The sequence below is a fragment of the Lepidochelys kempii genome, chromosome 3 (genome assembly GCF_965140285.1).
Source record: "Lepidochelys kempii isolate rLepKem1 chromosome 3, rLepKem1.hap1, whole genome shotgun sequence".
Classification (NCBI taxonomy): domain Eukaryota; kingdom Metazoa; phylum Chordata; order Testudines; family Cheloniidae; genus Lepidochelys; species Lepidochelys kempii.
In genome coordinates this window covers 184,818,826-184,846,598 of record NC_136382.1, presented here as the reverse complement: position 1 = coordinate 184,846,598, position 27,773 = coordinate 184,818,826, and the positions used below count along the sequence as shown (strand labels likewise).

At 43.0% G+C, this 27,773-nt stretch overlaps 1 protein-coding gene across 13 annotated transcripts in view; it reads left to right on the top strand.

Annotated features, from left to right (window-relative positions):
* FOXN2 (forkhead box N2) overlaps positions 1 to 27,773 on the top strand; it is a 134,335-nt gene that overhangs the window by 5,933 nt on the left and 100,629 nt on the right. For 8 of the 13 annotated variants that reach the window (XM_073339242.1, XM_073339250.1, XM_073339239.1 and 5 more), the window contains exon 2: positions 17,379 to 17,532. The exons of 3 other annotated variants lie outside the window; for them this stretch is intronic. The gene's annotated coding sequence lies outside the window, so the exon portion shown is untranslated. Of the gene's footprint in view, positions 1 to 17,378; positions 17,533 to 25,877; positions 25,888 to 27,773 lie in introns of those variants that run through there. 2 more of the 13 variants (XM_073339245.1, XM_073339247.1) reach the window with 2 other exon arrangements.

Genomic DNA, 27,773 nt, shown 5'->3' with positions numbered 1-27,773 from the left:
GTTTGTTTTTGTTAAACTTGTTTTAAACTAAAATAGTTAAATGAAATATTTTTAAAAAACAAAACAAATTAAATTGACTATGTCAGCGATGTCAACATGAGAAACTTAAAATATTGGCTTCTGCAGCTAACTCAGTCGTCTTCACCTTCATTTTCCTGTTTGTTCATAATCTGGAAAAGAAAAACAAGCTTTTCTGTTTTTTTCAGGTCCCAAATGATTTCTCTATTTGGAATGAATTAGTCCAAAGGAAGAAAATATTCTTTCTGCACTGGCAGAAGAAGCTGCTGCTGTTAAAAGTGAGATTATCACTTCAGTCTCTGAATCCAAGTGCTTAAGTCACTTCCACCAGTTCACGGGTGGGACTTTCTTTAAAACATCATCAGCAAACATATATTTCTTGAATCGTTCATATTCCCAGACTGGGTCTCTTTTACATCCTGCTGCCATTATAGGTTTTCCCTTCTAGTGAGAGAATGGTTTGGTAGATTTCAAATCAATGCAGGCTACACTCAGAAAGACCTCAAGACTTCTGGAATATGCTGCTCAAACAGTTTCACTTTTGTTTCTGCTGCCTGTCGCTCATTTCTCACATTTATCTCCAGACTTCTTCTCCTTGTCCAGATCTATTCCACCCCCAACAATCTTCTATTCACTGAACTTTTAGAAACTTTGCACTTTTAGAGAGAGGTAAGGGATTGACTCTGTGTACACAAATTTGCAGAGGGAAAATAAGGTTGAGGTCTGTTATTTCTCACCTCTATTTCTTTCTTTCTTTCTTTCTTTCTTTCTTTCTTTCTTTCTTTAAAAACATTTTTGCTGTTAACAAACATGTTATCTCTGGACAAATCCACAGTTTGAGAACTGCAAAACTAAACATCTCTGATCGTATCTTCTAGACTGAGCACTGAGTCATAGAATCATAGAATATCAGGGTTGGAAGGGACCTCAGGAGGTCATCTAGTCCAACCCCCTGCACAAAAGCAGGACCCATCCCCAGTTAAATCATCCCAGCCAGGGGTTTGTCAAACCTGACCGTAAAAACTTCTGAGGAAGGAGATTCCACCACCTCCCTAGGCAACGCATTCCAGTGTTTCACCACCCTCCTAGTGAAAAAGTTTTTCCTAATATCCAACCTAAACCTCCCCCAGTGCAACTTGAGACCATTACTCCTTGTCCTGTCCTCTTCTACCACTGAGAATAGTCTAGAACCATTCTCTCTGGAACTACCTCTCAGGTAGTTGAAAGCAGCTATCAAATCCCCCCTCATTCTTCTCTTCCGCAGACTGAACAATCCCAGTTCCCTCAGCCTCTCCTCATAAGTCATGTGTTCCAGACCCCTAATCATTTTTGTTGCCCTTCGCTGGACTCTTTCCAATTTATCCATCACGTCCCTCGATCTGCTCGCTATGCCCCTACTTATATATCCCAAAATGCTATTGGCCTTCTTGGCAACAAGGACACACTGTTGACTCGTATCCAGCTTCTCGTCCACTTTAACCCCTAGGTCCTTTTCTGCAGAACCGCTGCCTAGCCATTCAGTCCCTACTCTGAAGTGGTGCATGGGATTCTTCCGTTTTAAGTGCAGGTTCTTGTTGAACCTCATCAGATTTCTTTTGGCCCAGTCCTCTAATTTGTCTAGGTCCCTCTGTATCCTATCCCTATCCTCCAGTGTATCTCTCCTCCCAGTTTAGTGTCATCTGCAAACTTGCTGAGGGTGCAGTCCACACCATCCTCCAGATCATTTATGGAGATATTGAACAAAACCGGCCCAAGGACCGACCCTTGGGGCACTCCACTTGATACCGGCTGCCAACTAGACAGGGAGCCATTGATCACTACCAATTGAGCCTGACAATCTAGCAACTTTCTACCCACCTTATAGTCCATTCATCCAGCCCATACTTCTTTAACTTGCTTGCAAGGATACTGTGGGAGACCGTTTCAAAAGCTTTGCCAAAGTCAAGGAAAAACACATCCATTGCTTTTTCCTCAACCACAGAGCCAGTTATCTTGTCATAGAAGGCAATTAGATTAGTCAGGCATGACTTGCCCTTGGTGAATCCATGGTGAATGTTCCTGATCACTTTCTTCTCCTCTAAGTGCTTCAGAATTGATTCCTTAAGGACCTGCTCCATGATTTTTCCAGGGACTGAGGTGAGGCTGACTGGCCTGTAGTTCCCCGGATCCTCCTTCTTCCCTTTTTTAAAGATGGGCGCTACATTACCCTTTTTCCAGTCGTCCGGGACTTCCCCCAATCGCCATGAGTTTTCAAAGATAATGGCCAATGGCTCTGCAATCACATCCGCCAACTCCTTTAGCACTCTCGGATGCAGTGCATCCAGCCCCATGGACTTGTGCTCGTCCAGCTTTTCTAAATAGTTCCAAACCACTTCTTTCTCCACAGAGGGCTGGTCACCTCCTCCCCATGCTGTGCTGCCCAGTGCCAGTAGTCTGGGAGCTGACCTTGTTCATGAAGACAGGGGCAAAAAAAGCATTGAGTACATTAGCTTTTTCCACATCCTCTGTCACGAGGTTGCCTCCCTCATTCAGTAAGGGGCCCACACTTTCCTTGTCTTTCTTCTTGTTGCTAACATACCTGAAGAAACCCTTCTTGTTACTCTTAACATCTCTTGCTAGCTGCAGCTCCAGGTGCGATTTGGCCTTCCTGATTTCACTCCTGCATGCCAGAGCAATATTTTTATACTCTTCCCTGGTCATTTGTCCAATCTTCCACTTCTTGTAAGCTTCTTTTTTGTGTTTAAGATCAGCAAGGATTTCACTGTTAAGCCAAGCTGGTGTCCTGCCATATTTACTATTCTTTCTACACATCGAGATGGTTTGTCCCTGTAACCTCAATAAGGATTCTTTAAAATACAGCCGGCTCTCCTGGACTCCTTTCCCCCTCATGTTATTCTCCCAGGGGATCCTTCCCATCAGTTCCCTGAGGGAGTCAAAGTCTGCTTTTCTGAAGTCCAGGTTCCATATTCTGCTGCTCTCCTTTCTTCCTTGTGTCAGGATTCTGAACTCGACCATCTCATGGTCACTGCCTCCCAGGTTCCCATCCACTTTGGTTCCCCTACTAATTCTTCCCGGTTTGTGAGCAGCAGGTCAAGAAGAGCTCTGCTGCTAGTTGGTTCCTCCAGCACTTGCACCAGGAAATTGTCCCCTACACTTTCCAAAAACGTCTTGGATTGTCTGTGCACCACTGTATTACTCTCCCAGCAGATATCAGGGTGATTGCCATCCACAGCCTCAGAAACAACTCTGACATCATAATCAAAAAGGCTGACAAAGGAGGTGCTGTTGTCATCATGAATAGGTCGGAATATGAACAAGAGGCTGCTCGGCAGCTCTCCAACACCACTTTCTACAAGCCATTACCCTCTGATCCCACTGAGAGTTACCAAAGGAAACTACAGCATTTGCTCAAGAAACTCCCTGAAAAAGCACAAGATCAAATCTGCACAGACACACCCCTAGAACCCCGACCTGGGATATTCTGTCTACTACCCAAGATCCATAAACCTGGAAATCCTGGGCGCCCCATCATCTCAGGCATTGGCACCCTGACAGCAGGATTGTCTGGCTATGTAGACTCCCTCCTCAGGCCCTACGCTACCAGCACTCCCAGCTACCTTCGAGACACCACTGACTTCCTGAGGAAACTACAATCCATCGGTGATCTTCCTGATAACACCATCCTGGCCACTATGGATGTAGAAGCCCTCTACACCAACATTCCACACAAAGATGGACTACAAGCCATCAAGAACACTATCCCCGGTAATGTCACGGCTAACCTGGTGGCTGAACTTTGTGACTTTGTCCTTACCCATAACTATTTTACATTTGGGGACAATGTATACCTTCAAATCAGCGGCAGTGCTATGGGTACCCGCATGGCCCCACAATATGCCAACATTTTTATGGCTGACTAAGAACAACGCTTCCTCAGTTCTCGTCCCCTAACACCCCTACTCTACTTGCGCTATATTGATGACATCTTCATCATCTGGACCCATGGAAAAGAAGCCCTTGAGGAATTCCACCATGATTTCAACAATTTCCATCTCACCATCAACCTCAGCCTGGTCCAGTCCACACAAGAGATCCACTTCCTGGACACTACAGTGCTAATAAACGATGGTCACATAAACACCACCCTATACTGGAAACCTACTGACCGCTATTCCTACCTACATGGCTCCAGCTTTCACCCTGACCGCACCACACGATCCATCGTCTACAGCCAAGCTCTGCGATACAACCGCATTTGCTCCAACCCCTCAGACAGAGACAAACACCTACAAGATCTCTATCAAGCATTCTTACAACTACAATACCCACCTGCGGAAGTGAAGAAACAGATTGATAGAGCCAGAAGAGTTCCCAGAAGTCACCTACTACAGGACAGGCCTAACAAAGAAAATAAGAGAATGCCACTAGCCGTCACCTTCAGCCCCCAACTAAAACCCCTCCAATGCATTATTAAGGATCTACAACCTATCCTGAGGGATGACCCAACACTCTCACAAATCTTGGGAGACAGGCCAGTCCTTGCCTACAGACAGCCCCTGAACCTGAAGCAAATACTCACCAGCAACCACATACCACACAACAGAACCACTAACCCGGGAACCTATCCTTGCAACAAAGCCCGTTGCCAACTGTGCCCACATATCTATTCAGGGGACACCATCACAGGGCCTAATAACATCAGCCACACTATCAGAGGCTCGTTCACCTGCACATCCACCAATGTGATATATGCCATCATGTGCCAGCAATGCCCATCTGCCATGTACATTGGTCAAACTGGACAGTCTCTACGTAAAAGAATAAATGGACACAAATCAGATGTCAAGAATTATAACATTCATAAACCAGTCGGAGAACACTTCAATCTCTGGTCACGCGATTACAGACATGAAAGTTGCAATATTACAACAAAAAAACTTCAAAACCAGACTCCAGCGAGAGACTGTTGAATTGGAATTCATTTGCAAATTGGATACAATTAACTTAGGCTTGGGAGTGGCTAAGTCATTGTGCAAGGTAACCTATTTCCCCTTGTTTTTTCCTACCCTCCTCCCCCGACGTTCTTGTTAAACCCTGGATTTGTGCTGGAAATGGCCCATCTTGATTATCATACACATTGTAAGGAGAGTGATCACTTTAGATAAGCTATTACCAGTAGGAGAGTGGGGTGGGGGGAGGTATTTTTCATGCTTTGTGTGTATAAAAAGATCTTCTACACTTTCCACAGTATGCATCTGGTGAAGTGAGCTGTAGCTCACGAAAGCTTATGCTCAAATAAATTGGTTAGTCTCTATGGTGCCACAAGTACTCCTTTTCTTTTTGCGAATACAGACTAACACGGCTGTTACTCTGAAACATGAGAACCAGGGCCTGCAATTTAGTAACTTCCGTGAGTTGCCGGAAGAAAGCCTCATCCACCTCATCCCCCTTGTCCAGTGGTCTATAGCGGACTCCCACCATGTCATCACCCTTGTTGCTCACACTTCTAAACTTAATCCAGAGACTCAGGTTTTTTCTGCAGTTTCATACTTGAGCTCTGAGCACTCATACTGCTCCCTTACATACAATGCAACTCCCCCACCTTTTTTGCCCTGCCTGTCCTTCCTGAACAGTTTATATCCATCCATGACAGTACTCCAGTCATGTGAGTTATCCCACCAAGTCTCTGTTATTCCAATCACATCATAATTCCTTGACTTTGCTAGGACTTCCAGTTCTCCCTGCTTGTTTCCCAGGCTTCTTGCATTTGTGTATAGGCACTTGAGATAACTCGCTGATCGTCCCTCTTTCTCAGTATGAGGCAGGAGCCCTCCCCTCTCGCGCGCTCCTGCTCGTGCTTCCTCTTGGTATCCCACTTCCCCACTTACCTCACGGCTTTGGTCTCCTTCCCGCAGTGAACCTAGTTTAAAGCCCTCCTCACTAGGTTAGCCAGCCTGCTTGTGAAGATGCTCTTCCCTCTCTTTGTTAGATGGAGCCCATTTCTGCCTAGCACTCCTCCTTGTTGGAACGCCATCCCATGGTCAAAGAATCCAAAGCCTTCTCTCTGACACCATCTGCGTAGCAATTCGTTGACTTCCACAATATGATGGTCTCTTCCCGGGCCTTTTCCTTCCAAAGGGAGGATGGACGAGAACAGCACTTGCACCTCAAACTTCTTTATCCTTCTTCCCAGAGCCACATAGTCTGCAGTGATCCGCTCAAGGTCATTCTTGGCAATATCATTGGTGCCCACGTGGAGAAGGAGGAAGGGGTAGCGATCCGAGGGCTTGATGAGTCTCGGCAGTCTCTCTGTCACATCGTGAATCCTAGCTCCTGGGAAGCAGCAGACTTCTCGGTTTTCCCGGTTGGGATGGCAGATAGATGACTCAGTCCCCCTGAGGAGAGAGTCCCAGACCACCACCACCCGCCTCCTTCTCTTAGGAGCGGTGGTCGTGGAACTCCCAACCCTAGGACAGTGCATCTCATGCCTTCCAATCGGCAGAGTCTCCTTCTGTTCCCTTCCCTCAGATGTATCATCTAGTCCACTCTCTGCATTAGTACCTGTGGAGAGAACATGAAAACGGTTTTACTTACCTGTATCTGTGTTGCTGGTACATGGACGCTCCCCTTTCTTCTTCTGGAGGTCATATGCTGCCAAATTTCTTCACCGTCCTCCTGTCCCTGCAGTGCAGCCTGCTCTGAATCTTCAGAATGTTGTGTATGTAGAAGCATATCCTGACGTCTGTCCAGGAAATCTTCAGTTTCTCTTATGCAACACAGGGTCGATACCTGTTGCTTCAGACCTTGAACCTTCTCTTCCAATATGGAGACCAGCTTGCACTTTGTACAGACAAAGTCACTTCTGTCCTGTGGAAGAAAGACAAACATGGCACATCCAGTGCAGGTCACAACAGCTGAACTCTCCCCATCCATCTTACCTTCCTTCTACAAGCTTCCTCAGGAGTTGTAGTAACTACTCAGAGAAGCTGGCAAGATGTAAGCCACAGTGGGCTCTCCCCAGGCAAACTCCCTCTGTTAGCCTCTCTGCTGTTCACGGCTCAGCTGGTTCACAGCTGACTTGCTTTTTATAACAGTCAGGCCCACTCAAGGCTCACCTGGAACAAAGCACTCCCAATTCACACTTTTCAAACAGCCAATCAAGCACATGGTCAAACTGTCCCCACAACAGACACTCAGATACTCACCAACACAGCCTCGTCAATGCAGCGTACCTCCTCTGAGGCAGATCCCAGGCAAACTCCCTCTGTTAGCCTCTCTACTGTTCTCTGCTCCCATTGGATAGATAGAAAGATTAACCTAAATGATCTATACAGAAGCCCCTGGAACTATATAAGATTGGGTCCCTATTCCATGGACTATTGGAACACATTTACAAAACTTTTCTTAAACTTTACATGAATATATTGTTTCATACTATAGAATTAGAATTTATAATCCCTCTTATGTTATAGCTCAAAGATATCTCATCATGGATCTTAATTAAAACTATTTTTAGATAGGCTTTTTTCCTCAAAAAGCATTTTATCAAAAAAATGTAATGTAAATTAAAAAAATCATGGATTTTTATCCACCCTGCCTTGCATCCAGTCTAATCATTTTACACTTGTGAAGAATGGATGTTTAAATGCTATTGAATCAGAATGACAGGGCTTGATTCTCCTTCACTTACGCAGGTGCAAATCAAGAATAATGCCATTGGAGTTACACTGTTGTTAATCAGAGGAGAATCAAGTTTGTAGTATCTGGCCAGGTTAGCATGGATCTTTGTCAAATACATATGATCTTAACATCATTTCTGTTTTTGTTTTGTAGTTTAATCCCACTTTAAAAACACATTTAGTCATAAAGAGGAAACTCCTTTGTGCCTGAACTAGTTTGTAACAATGTTTGGTCAATATGGATGGGGACAAATGGTGTTTTTTAAAGTGTTTAATACTAAGCCCTGATTCCCTGTTGACTTGCACCATATCATGTACGCTGGTGCAAAAAGAGTGTAAATGCTGCCATTTGAATAATGGCTCACTTTGCACTGTTGAAAATGACTACACAAGGTGCAGGGCAACAGAGAATTGGGCCACGGTCTCTGGCTTTGGTAGGGAACTGCAGTGGTATTGGCAACACAGAGCACTAGTGTAGAAAAGATTCCTGCAGCTTCAACTGTTTTTAACATGGTGATGTTTAGACTTACCCTGGGTAGGTTTAAATAACTGTGAGGCTGTTGCCATAGGCAACTGTGCCTGACTCGGGTGCTCAGACCTGGTCTATATTAGAAAACTTGCACTGGTTTAACTGAATAAATTTTAAATCAACCTAGCTCAACCAGTGCAAATCCCTAATAATACAGAGGCAGTGAAATTAAACTTATTTAAGCAAGAGTTAGCTTGCAATTTACGGACACAAGATAAACTGATTTAAACCATTTTAACGTCTACTTATGTGTATCTACAACAGGGGTTTACACCAGTCTAACTAGATCAATATATTTATATTTGGTGCAGTTTTTCTAATATAGAAATGCTCATTGTCTTGCTACTACTGGTCGAGCAAGGAGGGGAATTTTCACAAATCCCTGGTGTACTAGTCTCTGTTCTTTCACGACCCAGCTGTAATATTTAAAAACATTGACATATATTTGCTTGGCTGAACATGCACAGTGTACTAGTCGGGATTATTTTATTGCTTTGATTGTTCATCTCTAGTGAGAGCATTTAGAAATCTCTGATAAGGCCTCTGGAGAGTTTGTGTATGTGATGAGTGGAAGAAGTTCTTGCTGTACAAGGTACTTGGGAGTGTGGGAGTTCTGACATAATATCCTGACTCTAGCCTCTCCCACTCTTACACAAACGAGAGGCTTTTGGTTTCTTGCTTTTTATTTTGTATTACATTTGAACTACCTAGAAAGTCTCAATTTTTTCCCCTTTTTTAATGCAATTATAAACTTAGCTATAAAATTATACCTCACAGTTTCAAAACACTTCATAAACACAGAGCCTGATTCATGGTAGGTGCTGAGCATCCTCAGCTCCCACTGGAACTATTGGGAGTGAAGGATACTGAGCACAGTTGACTCATTGGCAAGGCTGTAAGAAAGTTTTTTGATTTATTTGTTTGTTTTTTGTTCAAAAATTGCAACCACTGTTTGTTGAAGTTGTGGTTTTGGTGTGGTCAGTTCAACCTGGCTCATGGGGTTGTACCACCATTCAAATTTGGCCTGGCTGTGCCTCCATCATGATGGGCAGGTGTATGTAGAGGTGCCCTCAAAGCAGAGATGTAGTGTAGTAGCAGGGTAGGGAGCCCCTCAGGACAGAGAGATGAAGGGTGCAGGTGTGGGTGGGGTGGTGGGGAGGTGCAGGACCTAAACTCTTGTTTTGTAAATTCAAGAGGGGCAACCATCTGATGTGTTGTGGTATAGACCTACAGGCCTTTCATCCCCCCAAAATAAAGATTATCAGCTTATTGGGTGCAGCAGTGTATATTACTTAATTTATATTAGCTTTTAGCATCAGTTTAAGTTTCATCCATTTTATTTCATTTGGCTGCACAGGTTTGGGACAGTTCTTAATCCATGTGGTAGTATGTATATTTTGGTATAAATAAGATATTATAATTAACTGTCTTGTATTTCCATGTCTGATTTAGCAATTGGTGAGCACATTAACATAGATAGATCTGCTTTGTGTGCTCCCTGCTTGACGGTTAATAAAATGGTGTTGTGTAACTTCCTGTGCAGAAATTGTATTGTGCTTTTTCACTTAGTGAATCATATAGCATATCTGCCAGTCTTTACAGTTTATATGCAAGTATGCACTTGTATAAGTCCTGTCCATAGCCAGACTTCACAAATTATGAATTTTTATTTTCGAACGGTTACACAAAGCTTCCCTGTATCAAGAGAAAGATCCACAATGAAAGCAAGAAGCAGCTAAGAGACTTTTTTCATTTAGAAGTGGATATTTACATATCATGTATATCCCTATATTACAATAAATCCACTTCCCATCATATTTTCAATTTTGCATTGTGGATGTAATCATACTATATAACACAGTACATTATATGTCAGGGGTTCTCAACCTTTTTCTTTCGGAGGCCCACCCAACATGCTATAAAAACTCTATGGCCCACCTGTGCCACAACAACTGTTTTTCTCCATATAAAAGCCAGGGCCGACGTTAAGGGGTAGGAAGCAGAGCAGTTGCCCGGGGTACCACGCCACAAGGTACTAAGTTGCTCAGGCTTCAGCCCCATGTGTTGGGGCTTGGTGCCCCGGGCTGCAGTCCTGTGCAGCGGGGCTTCAGCTTTCTGCTGTAGGCCATAGTGAGTTTAATGCTGGTGATGCTTGGCGGATCCCCTGAAACTTGCTTGCGGCCCTCAGGGGGCCCCGGACCCCTGGTTGAGTACCATTGATATATGTGATGAGAAGTGTCTGATTTGTCTTTATCACATTAGGTAAAAGTGTATAGTGATATCCCAGGGTACGCACAAAGTATAATTTAAGTCAGGTGAGATAGAATTGGCATGTGGTAGTAAATTACTCACTACAAAAAAAAAAAATGCTGCCTGGTGTCCAATGGTGTCCTTATGACCTTTGAGTACTTTGTCTCCTTTCTCTACAACATCATAGCTTCAGAAGCACAAACATACTGGAACATATTTTGTCTTGAAAAGAACTGATGAGTACTATTTAATGCTGAGTGCCCAGATGTCTATGACTTGGTAACTTGGAAAGAGTAGCTATTGTGTTGTAAAGGGTGGACATGTTCATGTTCCGCATGGTGAGTATTGTACAGGAATCATTTTAGAGAAGTTAGAGTCAGAGTATATGGGAAGCTTTATACCAGAGATCTCATCACATGATCTTACAATAGGTTTTCTTTCCCTTTTCTTCCTATTGTATGAAGTTGTTTGGCTTTCAGATCAGTAGAAACTAGCTCTCTTTCAGCCCATAGCTCAATTTTTATATGAGGTTAAGACTCTTTTTATTAGATGGCGGGTATCTTATTGCTTCAGTATTTTTCCAGACTTTTGTGTTCTCTGCTGAGATTAAATTTCAAATTCTTCTAATACAATGGGGTTTCAAATCAGTTCTTGCTGTTAGCAAAGTGCTAATAAGGTTTCTCTGGTCAGTGTGGCCAGGGATGACTGAGTCATCTTGTAAAACAGTCATCCCCGTCTACACTGTCCAAAGAAACTGTGTGCATTCCTTATTATAGGGGTAGTCAGTTATTTTTTGTCAAGGTCCAAATTTCTTGGTCAAGGTATAGTCAAGGCCCAGACTCCAGAGAAAATAATAATAAAACCAATAATGATGATAATCAGTAAATAAAAAGATTTCAGGGTCTGTTCAAAAGTGTCTCGCAGTCCAGATTTGGCCCACGGTTCGCCTATTGACTACTTCTGCCTTATTAGCTGAAATGTCTTTAACATGATTTTAATTTGGGTCCATGAGGGGGCCTAAGGATTCTTAATTCCTATGATTAGCCTTTTCAGCAGTCTTTGACAACTGTTATCGTGCTTTAAGTGGTGTTGAACTTGGTTTGCCCACATTAGTGGGACAGGTCAACACAGTCCAAAATGTCTTTCAGCAACTTTCAGCAAAGCGACTATGCTTTGATTTTAAATTGGAACTACTGTAATCCATTAACAGTGTTGCCTCTGGTTATATCAGGATTTGCTCCTTGATCCTTGTACTGTCAGATATCTATGCTCACACATCACTTTCTGTGTAAGCATTCCACCATTGCATCTGATGCTGCCTTGCTACTATGTTCTTGCTGTGGTGGACCCTATAGTGTGTAACTTGCTCTGTCCTCCTATAAAACATAATCTTTTGTACCTTCCCACTGTAGCACCTCTAAGCTTTGTTTTTTCAACGTTATTTTTAGTGCATTCCCTATATTTACTACCTAACTTTAGTTTCCTATTTAAAATGTGGGCCTCTCATTTGTTGTTGTGATTGCAGTTTAGCAGGATGGTATTTTATTATGTTGTTTTTGTATGCTATTATACAGCCGCCAAAATGATTTTAGGATACTTTCTAAAGAAAATTCAGTGATTTAAAACCCACACCTAGTGGGATTAGAGTGCAGCAGCAGCTGGTGGGTACAAGTAAGCCTGTTGCCAAACAGCATTGATAGCCTCTACCACAGTCAGTTTGACCAAAAATAGTCAGAATGGTAATAGGCAGCTTTTCATTCTTTTCAGAGTTATTTAATCCAAATACAAACTATATTCTTCTCTTCTGCTTTGGTGCCTTTTAACCATGTTGTATGAGAAGTATAGGATATCATTTTGTATTTTCATAGCTTAGCTTGATTAATGCAAGTGCTTTTCTCTTTGCCTTGAGAATACTGTATTTACTATATCTAGCTTTCATTCTAAATTGAGATAGCGTAACTATGTGAGGCTTCATCTCCATTTTACCCAGAATGTAGTGGCACTGGTGGAACTGTTTCCTCTTATAAATAATTTGGTTTATTATTTGACTGGCATAGCTATTTAGTTGGGGATTAGGTCCTACTTTGAGCAGGGGGTTGCACTAGATGACCTCCTGAGGTCCCTTCCAACCCTGATATTCTGTGATTCTATTCTGGAGTAGTTTTCCCCATGTGGACACTCTGTTCTGGAATAATTATTCCACTCACAAAGTGGAGTAATTATTCTGGAATTAAATCACTTTTATTTTGGAATAGATGTCCACATGGGGGAGTTATTCCAGAATAGCTATTCTGGTCAATTTCTCGCATGTAGGCAAGGCCTAAGCAAAGTTACAATCTGAAATCAAGAGAATTTAAATCATTAGCTGTATGAAAATCCTATTAGTGCTAAACAAAACAAAAAAAAGGTGAATTTTTCTCTAACACCAGCACCATTTCACTTTAATCATAGTTCTTTAGTCTGTTCACCTATGTTAATATATTTCTGATACGTACTTTATTTTGTACGCATGCGACAAAGAGGCCCATTGGTGATTCAATACTGTGTCAGCAACTCTTGTGGTTCTTGACTTATTCATCACACCTAAATACTATTGCCATAATCTATATCTACAAGGTGTGATGTAAGATATTATTAGAAAACTAATTGTGTAATGTATGTATGGGGTGCGTACAATGTTATGCATATGTGCTAAAATTATGTTCTCAATTTTGGCAAGCAATGTATGAGCACAGTCTGCCTTGGACAAAGGAATGTGTATTTGTTTGGCTGACCAATCTTGTAGTTAGGCAGTGGCCATGAAGGCACATTAACATGAAAGATAAGCAAAGCTGTCAGCCTAACAAGTGAGGGAGGTTGCTTCTTAGCTATAAAAATGGGGTCTGAACCTCAAATAAATAACTGAGTGTACACAGTATTACTGTATTATAAAAGTACATCAAGTAAGATCTTTTATGAAAGCTGATGACACACTGGTGATCAACATCATTGTAAAATGCATGTGTAAACACTATGTGAAGAATTATGAATACTCAGAGATAGGCATTAAAGCAAAGGTAGCAATTATTTTTTTGTCAAAGTCCAAATTTCCTCGTCAAGGTATACTCAAGGTCCAGACTCCAGAGAAAATAATAAAATAAGAACAATAATAAGTAAATAAAAAGATTTCAGGTCCATTCAAAAGCATCTGGCGGTCTGGATTTGGCCTGTGGTCCACCTATTGACTACCCTGCCTTAAAGTCTGTGAATAAAGTGTTTAAACCAGGCACATCAGAGGGAGTTAGTGAACAGGTTTTCTCCCAGACAATAGGGAAGGTAGCTGTCTATCTGTCTCCAGTGAAATTAAGCAAGGAGTGACCTGAAACAATGGAAGTTCTATTTACATATGAATCAGCAGGGAGATGGGATGTCCACAGGAAGGAAAGAACAGCATGAGATTATCTTGAGTCTGGGGACAAAACAGTGAGTTTTGGAAGATAATATAATGAGAGAGAAGATACCATCTTGGCCTCCATCACTTGAGGGAATGAAGAGGCCAGAGCTCTTGAGATTGCGGAAAGATGAATTCTTTAGCCAAGGTGGTTGAAATCTCCGGAAATTGATTATAGATGAGAAACCTGCTTAGGCAAAGATTGTAATGGGCTGAAATTAAGTTTTAGTCTTAGTAGTGTATTCCTTCTTTTGTTTGTTTGTAACAAGGGACATAATGGTTAGTCAGCTGGCTGTTGGTGTCCAGGCTGTGAGCCACAACAACAGAGCATTCAAGACACCCAAGGTTACAGGGCAGGCAGTGACACAATGACATACTGATCTAGATTGCACCCCCAGAGCATGACACTGGCTACATTACCATTGTGTGCCATAGAAAGCAGTCTGTGGTAGAGCAAAGTTCTAGACAGATAAACAGTGTTCTTGACACTTACATTGATAGTAATACTGTGCACTAGGAAAAATACTAGCTTGAATCAAAACATGTCTAAGGATGTATCAATACTAGTGATATAAGTGCTGTTGTCTATGTTTTTAGCTGTTTTCTATTTATGAAACTTTCAAAGTGCAGTCTGAAGCTGAATGAAGTATAAAATTTAGTTCAAAGAATTTGTAAAAGAGAAATCCAAACATATATCCTGTCTTGGAATCAGAGGTGTTTGGAATGATGTGATTAAAAATGTAACTAAAGGAAGACCACAAAGGATAGGAAGAAAAATTATGCCTGTATAGCAGTCATTTGAAAATGGAAACCAATGCAATCTTTGTGGTCTCAGTAAGCTCTGTTTGTAATGCCGTAGTTTTTTCTGGTATTGTTAAAGTGCTACTTAAAAAAATTATTCTCACTGCAAGGGCATTTCAGATAAAATTAGAGCTTCATGCTTTCAGATAAGGTTCAAGTGGAGTTCTGATATCTGTGTTTAAAAAGGCTTACAAGCTGTTAGCAAAAGAGATAGTATGACATTTTGTAACATTGGGCAATTGTTATTGCTACACTTCAGCTGAAATATCAACAAAAGAATATTCAGTATTGTTTTGAGGCTATCCTGGAGAACTGTGTATGATAGGGGAATCTTGGAAATGAAATTAACAGTATTTTTTTTTTCAGTGCAATGCGCTCAGGTGGCACAGTTATATAACTATATCTATGGCACCCATCTTTTAGTTTTTATTCTTTTACTGTGGGACATGCAGAATTTAAGAAAAGTGACTACTGTAGTATCTTTTCAAATGTCTTTTTCTGTTACAAAAAAAATCAAAATTATTTGTTTTTATAGTAATTTAGTTTTAATTGCTTACTGTTTATGGTGTTTGCTTATTCTTTGCCTTTTTAGTTTCACTGTTCAATCTGATAGTCCATGTCACTTTTCATTCCAATCAGTTACATTTTCAGGTTTTAATGCACATGGAGCCTGATCCAAAACTAGTTGAAGTCTGTGGGAAAACTCCTGTTGACTTCAGTAGGTTTGAATAAGGCTATGGGCAATTTTAAAATAAATAGCCCTGATCCTGCAATTCGTGTGCTGCTTCACTATGATGTTGATCCGCACATAACAAATTACAGGATTGGGCCAATGTTTGCAGCTGAAATGTTGTCAGGGAATGTTTATTTAAAATACCAGTTTCATGGACATTATTATTTTGCCTTTTAAATCATGGAAACATTTATATTTTGTTTTGATTTGTAAAAATAAACATACAAAACCTAAATCTTGGGCTAAATTTGAGCTGCCTGTGTCCCTGTAAGGTCTCTCTTTCTGATGCAGAATTTTGTAATCATTTCATGCATCTCTCCTGATACTGGTTCTCTTCCAATTTTGTGCTCAGTTTCTCAGTTTTAATTTTACATCAAGGAGTGGAAGAAGACTGGGAAGAGACATTAAAAATGAGAGAAATTTGAAAATATTTTAGTGAATAACTGGAAAACCTTTATTTTATATAATATCCAGTAAATTATGGGAAGAAAGAGTTCCTCCCCACATACGTGAGTCAGAAATGAATATTGCAGAGGTTTTGTACAGTCACAGGGAGACATTCAAGGCCCCTCACCCCCCAAAATAGACTTGGTTGTCTGATTCTAAAACATATTACAAACTGATTTTAATAAATTGTATCTCCATCTTTAAAGTACCTGATATGCCTTTTTATTTAAAAAGAAAATATCTATTTTGTCTCTGTATGCTGTCCAATGAGAACAATTATTTGGACCTTTTGTTGTAATGTGTTTTGCTGAAGAGTGCAGCTGCATACATTTTTCATTTGGAGACAACGGATCAGTCACATGCCGGGGTGCCTAAATCTATTACCAAGAGATAGTTTTATCCCTAGGAGACCATAATGCCTTAGTTGTCTTGGATACATGACATCATATAGCACTGTAATCAAATATAGACCTTCTGCAGTGCATTTGGGATTTAAATCTGACCTCAATCTGAACAGCAGTTCTTGTGAGATGCACAATACATTGTGTAGACAAAGGAAAAGGGGAGGGGAGAAGGAAATCAAATCAATTAATTAAATAATTAACACACACACACCCATGTTGGGCTTTTGAAATACTTTGATCAGAAGAATTCATTGTTTTAACTTTTCCAGCTTTTAAAAATAATGTTTTACATAGCTATGCAGAGATTTTTTTTTGACAGAACTGTGACTCGTCTGTCTATTTGTAATGAAGGAAGATATTAATTGAGTTTGTCCTCTGCTATTTGCATGTATTTCCAAGTATAGGGGTTGTGAGTAGTGTCACTTATTCCTACAAGGCCTTATCTACACACAGTTTTTGTACTGCTTTAAGGATGGCTATTTGAAACGAGGATAGTTAAAGCAGTTACAACCTTTTGTGTGGACACAGTTATACCAATAAAGTTAGGAGAATAAGCAATAATAGTACACCTCTACCCGATATAATGCGGTCTGATATAACACGAATTCGGATATAACGCAGTAAAGCAGCTCTCCGGGGAGCGGGGCTGCTTTACCTTGTTATATCCGAATTCGTGTTACTGCAAGCGGTTCCTCTGCCCCCCCCCCTTAATTGCTGTGGCCCCCCCGCCTCAGCTTACCTCTGCTCCGCCTCTGCCTCCTCCCACGAGTGCGCCGCTGCTCTGCTTCTCCTCCTCCCTCTGTCCCTCCGTCCCAGGCTTGCTGCGCCAAACAGCTGATTCGCGGCAAGCCTTGGAGGGAGAGAGGGAGAAGCGGAGCGGTGGTGGCACGCTCAGAGGAGGAGGCAGAGTGGAGGTGAACTGAGGTGGGGGGGCGCGGGGAGGGCTGCAGCAAGTAACTGGGGGGGGAGGGCGCAGAGGAACCGCTCCCCACCCCAGCTCACCTCTGCTCTGCCTCCGCCTCCTCCCCTGAGCGTGCTGCTGCCGTGCCTCTTCTTCCCCCCACTGTCCTTCTTTCCTTCCTTCCAGGCTTCCCGCACCAAACAGCTGATTGACGAAGCAAGGCTGGAAGGGAGGGAGGGAGAAGTGGAGCGGCGGTGGCGCTCTCAGAGGCGGAGGTGAGCTGGGGCGGGGAGCGGTTCCTCTCCCTACCCCGATATAACGCCGTCTCACCTATAAGATGGTAAGATTTTTTGGTTCCTGAGGACCGCATTATATCGGGGTAAAGATGTATAAAGATGTCTTATACTGGTGTAATTGCTTCCATGCTAAGGGTTATACTGATTTATCTATTAAGGTAAAAAAAAAAAAAAATAAAAAATCACATCCCCTCACCAAAGAAACTTCATAGACCATGCCTAAGAATAGTGGTGTAAGTTAGGCTTCATGCACTCTTCAGCTATAAATGAGTCCAGGGCATGGTTAAAATGCTGCCGTCCTTTAACACAGTTACAACATGGTTCAAATTCTAGCCGATCTGGGATCGAACTATATCCTCATTAGGCTAAAGCCTTGGATGATATACAGTAGAATTTTTAACTTTCAGGGGACAGCTGCATTGTAACCAAGTCTCTTGACTCATTTACATTAGTAGTGTACATGGGGCCTTACTCGCATCAGTAGTTCCATAGGAATAAGTGAGTGTACTCAAAAGGTTTCCCTACCCTTGGGTGTAAGTATTCTCATAGACTCCTAGATTTTAAGGTCAGAAGGGACCATTATGATCATCTAGTCTGACCTCCTGCACAACCCGGGCCACAGAATCTCAGTCACCCACCCACTCCTGTAATAAACCCCAAACCTATGTCTGAGCTCAAATCATGGTTTAAAGACTTCAAGGTACAGAGACTCCTCCAGCAAGTGACCCATGCCCCACGCTGCAAAAGGTGAAAACCCCCCAGGGCCTCTGCCAATCTGCCCTGGAGGAAAATTCCTTCCTGACCTTAAATATGGCGATCAGCTAAACCCTGAGCATGTGGGCAAGACTCATCAGCCAGACACCCAGGAAAGGATTCTCTGTAGTAACTCAGATCCCACCCCATCTAACATCCCATCATAGGCCATTGGGCATATTTACCGCTAATAGTCAAAGATCAATTAATTGCCAGAATTAGGCTATCCCATCATACCATCCCCTCCATAAACTTATCAAGCTTAGTCTTGAAGCCAGATATGTCTTTTGCCCCCACTGCTCCCCTTGGAAGGCTGTTCCAGAACTTCCCCCCTCTGATGGTTAGAAACCTTCATCTAATTTAAAGTCTAAACTTCCTGATGGCCAGTTTATATCCACTTATATTGTTCTTGTGTCCACATTGGTAATGAGCTTAAATAATTTCTCTCCCTCCCGGGTATTTATTCCTCTGATATATTTATAGAGGGCAAATCATATCTCCCCTCAGCCTTCTTTTGGTTAGGCTAAACAAGCCAAGCTCTTTGAGTCTCCTTTCATAAAACAGGTTTTCCATTCCTCGGATCATCCTAGTAGCCCTTCTCTGTACCTGTTTCAGTTTGAATTCATCCTTCTTAAACATGGGAGACTAAAACTGTACACAGTATTCCAGATGAGGTCTCACCAGTGTCTTGTATAACAGTACTAACACATCCTTATCTCTACCGGAAATACCTTGCCTGATGCATCCCAAGACTGCATTAGCTTTCTTCACGGCTATATCACATTGGTGACCCATAGTCATCCTGTGATCAACCAATACTCTGAGGTCATTCTTCTTCTCTGTTACTTCCAACTGATGAGTCCCCAGTTTATAACAAAAATTCTTGTTATTAATCCCTAAATGCATGACCTTGCACTTTTCATGATTAAATTTCATCCTATTACTATTACTCCAGTTTACAAGGTCATCCAAATCTTCCTGTATAATATCCCAGTCCTTCTCTGTATTGGCAATACCTCCCAGCTTTGTGTCATCCGCAGACTTTATTGGCACACTCCCACTTTTTGTGCTGAGGACAGTAATAAAAAGATTAAATAAGATTGGTCCCAAAACCGATCCCTGAGGAACTGTACTAGTAACTTCCCTCCAGCCTGACAGTTCACCTTTCAGGATGACCCGTTGTAGTCTCCCCTTTAACCAGTTCCTTATCCACCTTTCAATTTTCATATTGATCCCCATCTTTTCCAATTTAACTAATAATTCCCCAGGTGGAACCGTATCAAATGCCTTACTGAAATCGAGATAAATTAGATCCACTTCGTTTCCTTTGTCTAAAATATCTGTTACATTCTCAAAGAAGGAGATCAGGTTGGTTTGGCATGATCTACCTTTTGTAAAAGCATGTTGTATTTTGTCCCAATTACCATTGATCTCAATGTCCTTAACTACTTTCTCCTTCAAAATTTTTTCCAAGACCTTGCATACTACAAATGTCAAACTAACAGGCCTGTAGTTACCCAGATCACTTTTTTTTTCTTTCTTAAAAATAGGAACGATGTTAGCAATTCTCCAGTCATACGGTACAACCCCTGAGTTTACAGATTCATTAAAAATTCTTGCTAATGGGCTGGCAATTTCATGTGCCAGTCCCTTTAATATTCTTGGTTGAAGATTATCTGGGCCCCCCGATTTAGTCCCATTAAGATGTTTGAGTTTGGCTTCTACCTCGGATGTGGTAATCATAGAATATCATAGAATCATAGAATAAATCAGGTTTAGAAGGGACCTCAGGAGGTCATCTAGTCCAACCCCCTGCTCAAAGCAGGACCAATCCCCAACTAAATCATCCGAGCCAGGGCTTTGTCAAGCCTGACCATAAAAACTTCTGAGGAAGGAGATTCCACCACCTCCCTAGGTAACGCATTCCAGTGCTTCACTACTCTCCTAGTGAAAATGTTTTTCCTAATATCCAACCTAAACCTTCCCCACTGCAACTTGAGACCATTACTCCTTGTTCTGTCATCAGCTACCACTGAGAACAGTCTAGATCCACCCTCATTGGAACCCCCTTTCAGGTAGTTGAAAGCAGCTATCAAATCCCCCCTCATTCTTCTCTTCTGCAGACTAAACAATCCCAGTTCCTTCAGCCTCTCCTCATAAATCATGTGTTCCAGTCCCCTAATCATTTTTGTTGCCCTCCTTTGGACGTTTTCCAATTTTTCCACATCCTTCTCATAGTGTGGGGCCCAAAACTGGACACAGTACTCCAGATGAGGCCTCACCAGTGTCGAATAGAGGGGAACGATCACGTCCCTCGATCTGCTGGCAATGCCCCTACTTATATATCCCAAAATGCCATTGGTCTTCTTGGCAACAAGGGCACACTGTTGACTCATATCCAACTTCTCGTCCACTGTAACCCCTAGGTCCTTTTCTGCAGAACTGCTGCCTAGCCATTCAGTGCCTACTCTGTAGTGGTGCATGGGATTCTTCCGTCCTAAGTGCAGGACTCTGCATTTGTCCTTGTTGAACCTCATCAGATTTCTTTTGGCCCAATCCTCTAATTTGTCTAGGTCCCTCTGTATCCTATCCCTACCCTCCAGCGTATCTACCTCTCGTCCCAGTTTAGTGTCATCTGCAAACTTGCTGAGGGTGCAATCCACACCATCCTCCAGATCATTTATGAAGATATTGAACAAAACCGGCCCCAGGACCGACCCTTGGGGCACTCCACTTGATACCGGCTGCCAACTAGACAGGGAGCCATTGATCACTACCCGTTGAGCCCGACAATCTAGCCAACTTTCTATCTACCTTATAATCCATTCATCCAGCCCATACTTCTTTAACTTGCTGGCAAGAATACTGTGGGAGACCATGTCAAAAGCTTTGCTAAAGTCAAGGAACAACACGTCCACTGCTTTCCCCTAATCCACAGAGGCAGTTATCTCATCATAGAAGGCAATTAGATTAGTCAGGCAAGACTTGCCCTTGGTGAATCCATGTTGACTGTTCCTGATCACTTTCCTCTCCTCTAAGTGCTTCAGAATTGATTCCTTAAGGACCTGCTCCATGATTTTTCCAGGGACTGAGGTGAGGCTTGCTGGCCTGTAGTTCCCAGGATCCTCCTCCTTCCTTTTTTTAAAGATGGGCACTACATTACCCTTTTTCCAGTCATAGATCCAGGACTTCCCCGGATCGCCATGAGTTTTCAAAGATAATGGCCAATGACTCTGCAATCACATCCACCAACTCCTTTAGCACTCTCGGATGCAGTGCATCCAGCCCCATGGACTTGTGCTCGTCCAGCTTTTCTAAATAGTTCCAAACCACTTCTTTCTCCACAGAGGGCTGGTCACCTCCTTTCCATGCTGTGCTGCCCAGTGCAGTAGTCTGGGAGCTGACCTTGTTTGTGAAGACAGAGGCAAAAAAAGCACTGAGTACATTAGCTTTTCCCACATCCTCTGTCACTAGGTTGCCTCCCTCATTCAGTAAGGGACCCACACTTTCCTTGACTTTCTTCTTGTTGCTAACATACCTGAAGAAACCCTTCTTGTTACTCTTAACATTTCTTGCTAGCTGCAACTCAAGGTGTGATTTGGCCTTCCTGATTTCACTCCTGCATGCCAGAGCAATATTTTTATACTCTTCCCTGGTCATTTGTCCAATCTTCCACTTCTTGTAAGCTTCTTTTTTGTGTTTAAGATCAGCAAGGATTTCACTGTTAAGCCAAGCTGCTTTCAACTACCTGAGAGGTGGTTCCAGAGAGGATGGTTCTAGACTATTCTCAGTGGTAGAAGAGGACAGCACAAGGAGTAATGGTCTCAAGTTGCAGTGGGGGAGGTTTAGGTTGGATATTAGGAAAAACTTTTTCACTAGGAGGGTGGTGAAATACTGGAATGCGTTACCTAGGGAGGTGGTAGAATCTCCTTCCTTAGAAGTTTTTAAGGTCAGTCTTGACAAAGCCCTGGCTGGGATGATTTAATTGGGGATTGGTCCTGCTTTGAGCAGGGGGTTGGACTAGATGACCTCCTGAGGTCCCTTCTAACCCTGATATTCTATGATTCTATGATTCCTGGCCTATTTACTATTCTTTCTACACATTGAGATGGTTTGTCCCTGTAACCTCAATAAGCATTCTTTAAAATACAGCCGGCTCTCCTGGACTCCTTTCCCCCCATGTTATTATCCCAGGGGATCCTGCCCATCAGTTCCCTGAGGGAGTCAAAGTCTGCTTTTCTGAAGGCCAGGGTCTGTATTCTGCTGCTCTCCTTTCTTCCCTGTGTCAGGATCCTGAACTCGACCATCTCATGGTCACTGCCTCCCAGGTTCCCATCCACTTTAGCTTCCCTTACTAATTCTCCCTGGTTTGTGAGCAGCAGGTCCAGAAGATTTGGTTCCTCCAGTACTTGCACCAGGAAATTGTCCCCTACACTTTCCAAAAACTTCTTGGATTGTCTGTGCACCGCTGTATTGCTCTCCCAGTAGATATCAGGGTCATTGAAGTCTCCCATGAGAACCAGGGTCTGCGATCTAGTAACTTCTGTGAGTTGCCGGTAGAAAGCCTCATCCACCTCATCCCCCTGGTCCGGTGGTCTATAGCAGACTCCCACCACCACGTCACCCTTGTTGCTCACACTTCTAAACTTAATCCAGAGACTCTCAGGTTTTTCTGCAGTTTCATACTTGAGCTCTGAGCAGTCATACTGCTCCCTTACATACAGTGCAACTCCCCCACCTCCATATCCTCATTCCCATTTGTCATCCTGCCATTATCCCTAAGCTCCTCATTAGCCTCATTAAAGACGGAGGGAAAATATTTGTTTAGATATTGGGCCATGCCTAAATTATCCTTAACCTCCACTCCATCCTCAGTGTTTAGCGGTCCCACTTCTTCTTTCTTTGTTTCCTTCTCATTTATATGGCTATAGAACCTTTTACTATTGGTATACTATTACTGAATGAGGGAGGCAACCTAGTGACAGAGGATGTGGAAAAAGCTAATGTACTCAATGCTTTTTTTGCCTCTGTTTTCACTAACAAGGTCAGCTCCCAGACTGCTGCGCTGGGCATCACAAAATGCGGAAGAGATGGCCAGCCCTCTGTGGAGATAGAGGCGGTTAGGGACTATTTAGAAAAGCTGGACGTGCACAAGTCCATGGGGCCGGACGAGTTGCATCCGAGAGTGCTGAAGGAATTGGCGGCTGTGATTGCAGAGCCATTGGCCATTATCTTTGAAAACTCGTGGCTAACCGGGGAAGTCCCGGATGACTGGAAAAAGGCTAATGTAGTGCCAATCTTTAAAAAAGGGAAGAAGGAAGATCCTGGGAACTACAGGCCAGTCAGCCTCACCTCAGTCCCTGGAAAAATCATGGAGCAGGTCCTCAAAGAATCAATCCTGAAGCACTTGCATGAGAGGAAAGTGATCAGGAACAGCCAGCATGGATTCACCAAGGGAAGGTCATGCCTGACTAATCTAATCGCCTTTTATGATGAGATTACTGGTTCTGTGGATGAAGGGAAAGCAGTGGATGTATTGTTTCTTGACTTTAGCAAAGCTTTTGACACGGTCTCCCATAGTATTCTTGTCAGCAAGTTAAGGAAGTATGGGCTGGATGAATGCACTATAAGGTGGGTAGAAAGCTGGCTAAATTGTCGGGCTCAACGGGTAGTGATCAATGGCTCCATGTCTAGTTGGCAGCCGGTATCAAGTGGAGTGCCCCAAGGGTCGGTCCTGGGGCCGGTTTTATTCAATATCTTCATAAATGATCTGGAGGATGGTGTGGATTGCACTCTCAGCAAATTTGCGGATGATACTAAACTGGGAGGAGTGGTAGATACGCTGGAGGGGAGGGATAGGATACAGAAGGACCTAGACCAATTGGAAGATTGGGCCAAAAGGAATCTGATGAGGTTCAATAAGGATAAGTGCAGGGTCCTGCACTTAGGACGGAAGAACCCAATGCACAGCTACAGACTAGGGACCGAATGGCTAGGCAGCAGTTCTGCAGATAAGGACCTAGGGGTGACAGTGGACGAGAAGCTGGATATGAGTCAGCAGTGTGCCCTTGTTGCCAAGAAGGCCAATGGCATTTTGGGATGTATAAGTAGGGGCATAGCGAGCAGATCGAGGGACGTGATCGTCCCCCTCTATTCGACATTGGTGAGGCCTCATCTGGAGTACTGTGTCCAGTTTTGGGCCCCACACTTCAAGAAGGATGTGGATAAATTGGAGAGAGTCCAGCGAAGGGCAACAAAAATGATTAGGGGACTGGAACACATGAGTTATGAGGAGAGGCTGAGAGAGCTGGGATTGTTTAGCCTGCAGAAGAGAAGAATGAGGGGGGATTTGATAGCTGCTTTCAACTACCTGAAAGGGGGTTCCAAAGAGGATGGCTCTAGACTGTTCTCAATGGTAGCAGATGACAGAACGAGGAGTAATGGTCTCAAGTTGCAGTGGGGGAGGTTTAGATTGGATATTAGGAAAAACTTTTTCACTATGAGGGTGGTGAAACACTGGAATGCGTTACCTAGGGAGGTGGTAGAATCTCCTTCCTTAGAGGTTTTTAAGGTCAGGCTTGACAAAGCCCTGGCTGGGATGATTTAACTGGGAATTGGTCCTGCTTTGAGCAGGGGGTTGGACTAGATGACCTTCTGGGGTCCCTTCCAACCCTGATATTCTATGATTCTATATTTCTATGGTTTTAATTCCGTTTGCAAGGTCTAACTCTACATGGCTTTTGGCCTTTCTCACTTTTATCCTTACATGTTCTGTCCTCAATAAGGTAGCTTTCCTTGCTGATCCCTCCCATCTTCCACTCCTTGTAGGTTTTCTGCTTTTTCTTAATCTCTTCTCTGAGATGCTTGTTCATCCAGCTTGGTCTACAACTCCTGCCTATGAATTTCCCCCCCCTTTCTTGGGATGCAGGCTTCTGATAATTTCTGCAACTTTGACTTGAAGTAATTCCAGGCCTCTGCTGCCTTTAGATCCACAAGTTCTTCAGTCCAATCCACTTCCCTAACTAATTTCCTTAATTTTTTAAAGTTAGCCCTTTTGAAATAAAAAACCTTAGTCACAGATCTATTTTTGTTTATCCTTCTATTTAGTTTGAACTGAATTAGCTCATGATCGCTCGAACCAAGGTTGTCCCTTACAACCATTTCTTCTATGAGGTCTTCACTATTCACCAAAACCAAATCTAAAATGGCATCCCCTCTTGTTGGTTCAGCAAATACTTGGTGAAGGAATCCATCAGCTATCGCATCCAGGAAAATCTGAGCCTATTATTATTACTAGCACTTGTCCTCCAGTCTGTATCTGGGAAGTTAAAGTCTCCCATGATCACACAATTCCCATTAGTATTTACTTCTTTAAAAACATTAAAGAGGTCTCTTTCCATATCCAGTTCAGATGCTGGTGGTCTATAGCACACCCCAAGCACTAGCATTGGGGAGGCTCTAGTAGCTTTCTTCCCCAGTGTGATTTTTGCCCAGTCAGACTCTGTCTTATCCATTCCATCACTTCTTACTTCTTTACAGTCTACCTCATCATTGATATACAATGCTACTCCACCACCTTTACCTTTATTTCTGTCTTTCCTAAACAGCACATACCCATCAATACCTGTACTCCAGTCATGACTACTGTTCCACCATGTTCCTGTTATTCCTGTAATATCTGGTTTCACTTCTTGCACCAGTAACTCTAGTTCTTTCATTTTGTTACCTAGGCTCCTCGCATTGGTGTACAAACATCTTAATTTTTTCTGTTTGGCTTCGCTCACATTCTTTACCCGATAAGGCGCAGACATTCTGCTGCCAGTATTACCTATTAGACTGGTATGTACACTACTTTTCCTCCTTATGTCCATTTTCCTACCCACAGCTGTATCCTTTCTTACTTCGTTTTCTTCCCTCTCAATGTTAAAATCCGGCATGGAGATTACCTGGACATCTCCCAACCATCTCTCCCAAATTCCTAGTTTAAAGCTCTCTTAATCAGTTGTGCCATCCTCCATCCTAGAAGTCTATTTCCCTCCCTACTCAGGTGAAGTCCATCTCGAAAGAACTGTCCTCTGTCATGAATGCCTCCCAGTGGCCATACATCCCAAAGCCCTCCTTATAGCACCACTGCCTGAGCCATCTGTTGATCATCATAATCTTGTTATACCTTTGTTGCCCTTGTCTAGGAACGGGCAGAATCCCCCTGAAGATCACCTGAGCCTCGATTTCCTTAAACGTCTTCCCCAGCCTGGCATAGTCTCCCTCGATACGTTCCAGCGAGAATCTAGCCGTATGATTTGTTCCCACCTGAAGGAGAATCAGTAGATACTTTCCCGCTCCCGTTAGGATCCTCTTCAGCCTCAGGTCCACGTCCCGTATCTTAGCACCCGGCAGACAGCACACCCTTCTGTTCTGTGGATCAGCTCTGGTTACAGGCCTGTCTATTCTTCTCAGTAAGGAGTCTCCAATCATGTAGACCTGCCTTTTCCTGGTGATGGTGCGATTCTCCGGTTTATCCCCTGTTCCCTCTGGCTGCAAGTCCTCTCGATTCCTATTCTCTCTTGTAATCCTCTGCAACCCATCCTGTATCCTCCTGGGGCTCGTATTTGATGTTGTTATCTCCATTGACTCTTCCCCTCTTCCTACAGAACTAGCTGATCCTCTCTTCTTCCTTGCCCTCCCACCTTCAGTGACCACCTGCTGTGCTCCTTCTTCATTTTCCAACTCCGCAAACCTGTTCCTTAGCTCTATTTCTCCTTCACTAGCCTGTCTTTTCTTCTGCCTGGTTCTTTTAATCACATGCTTCCACTATCTACTTTCCTCACCCAGCAGTCTCCCCTCAGAGTTCTTTGGTCTTGCTTCCATCTGCAAGTCTGAGCTTTTCTCTTCAGTCTCCTCATGTCTTTGCTCCATCATCTGCTCAAACCCCCTTCCAATCTCAACCAGAGTTTCCACCTGCATCTCCAATCCTCGGATCTTTTCTTCCATCAAGTCTATCAGGTGGCACTTCATGCAGATTAACCTCTTTTCAGGTACCCCCTCCAGGATCATGTATATACCGCAGCTTCCACTATCCAGTCATCTTCTTTGTGCCTTCTACTACTTGGGTCTCTACCACTGCTGCCTCTGTGTCTGTCATCGCCTTCTCAGCTAAGTCCTGTTAGTCTGGGAAACACAAACCAAACCAAAACACCACCACCCACAGCAAAACAAACCCCCAACGAGCACCACAACACTGCCAGAACACCACACACTCCCTTCACTAGCCTGTCTGTTCCTCTGCCTGGTTCTCCTAGTCTTCCCCCAAACTCCCCTTGCAAACTCCCACTCAAACTCCCCTGTTTACAGCTCTGTTTGCTGGCTCCTTTGCCACTGCAGCTGTCTTTTTTAATATTAAAAAGGATAGCAAAGAGATAGACAAGTTACAGCTCTGTCAAGAAAATGTGTCAACACAAATCTGTAAGTTTTTTTTCTTTTGTTTTGTATTTTTTAAATCCTACAAATGTTAGGCCTTGTCTACACTGCAGAG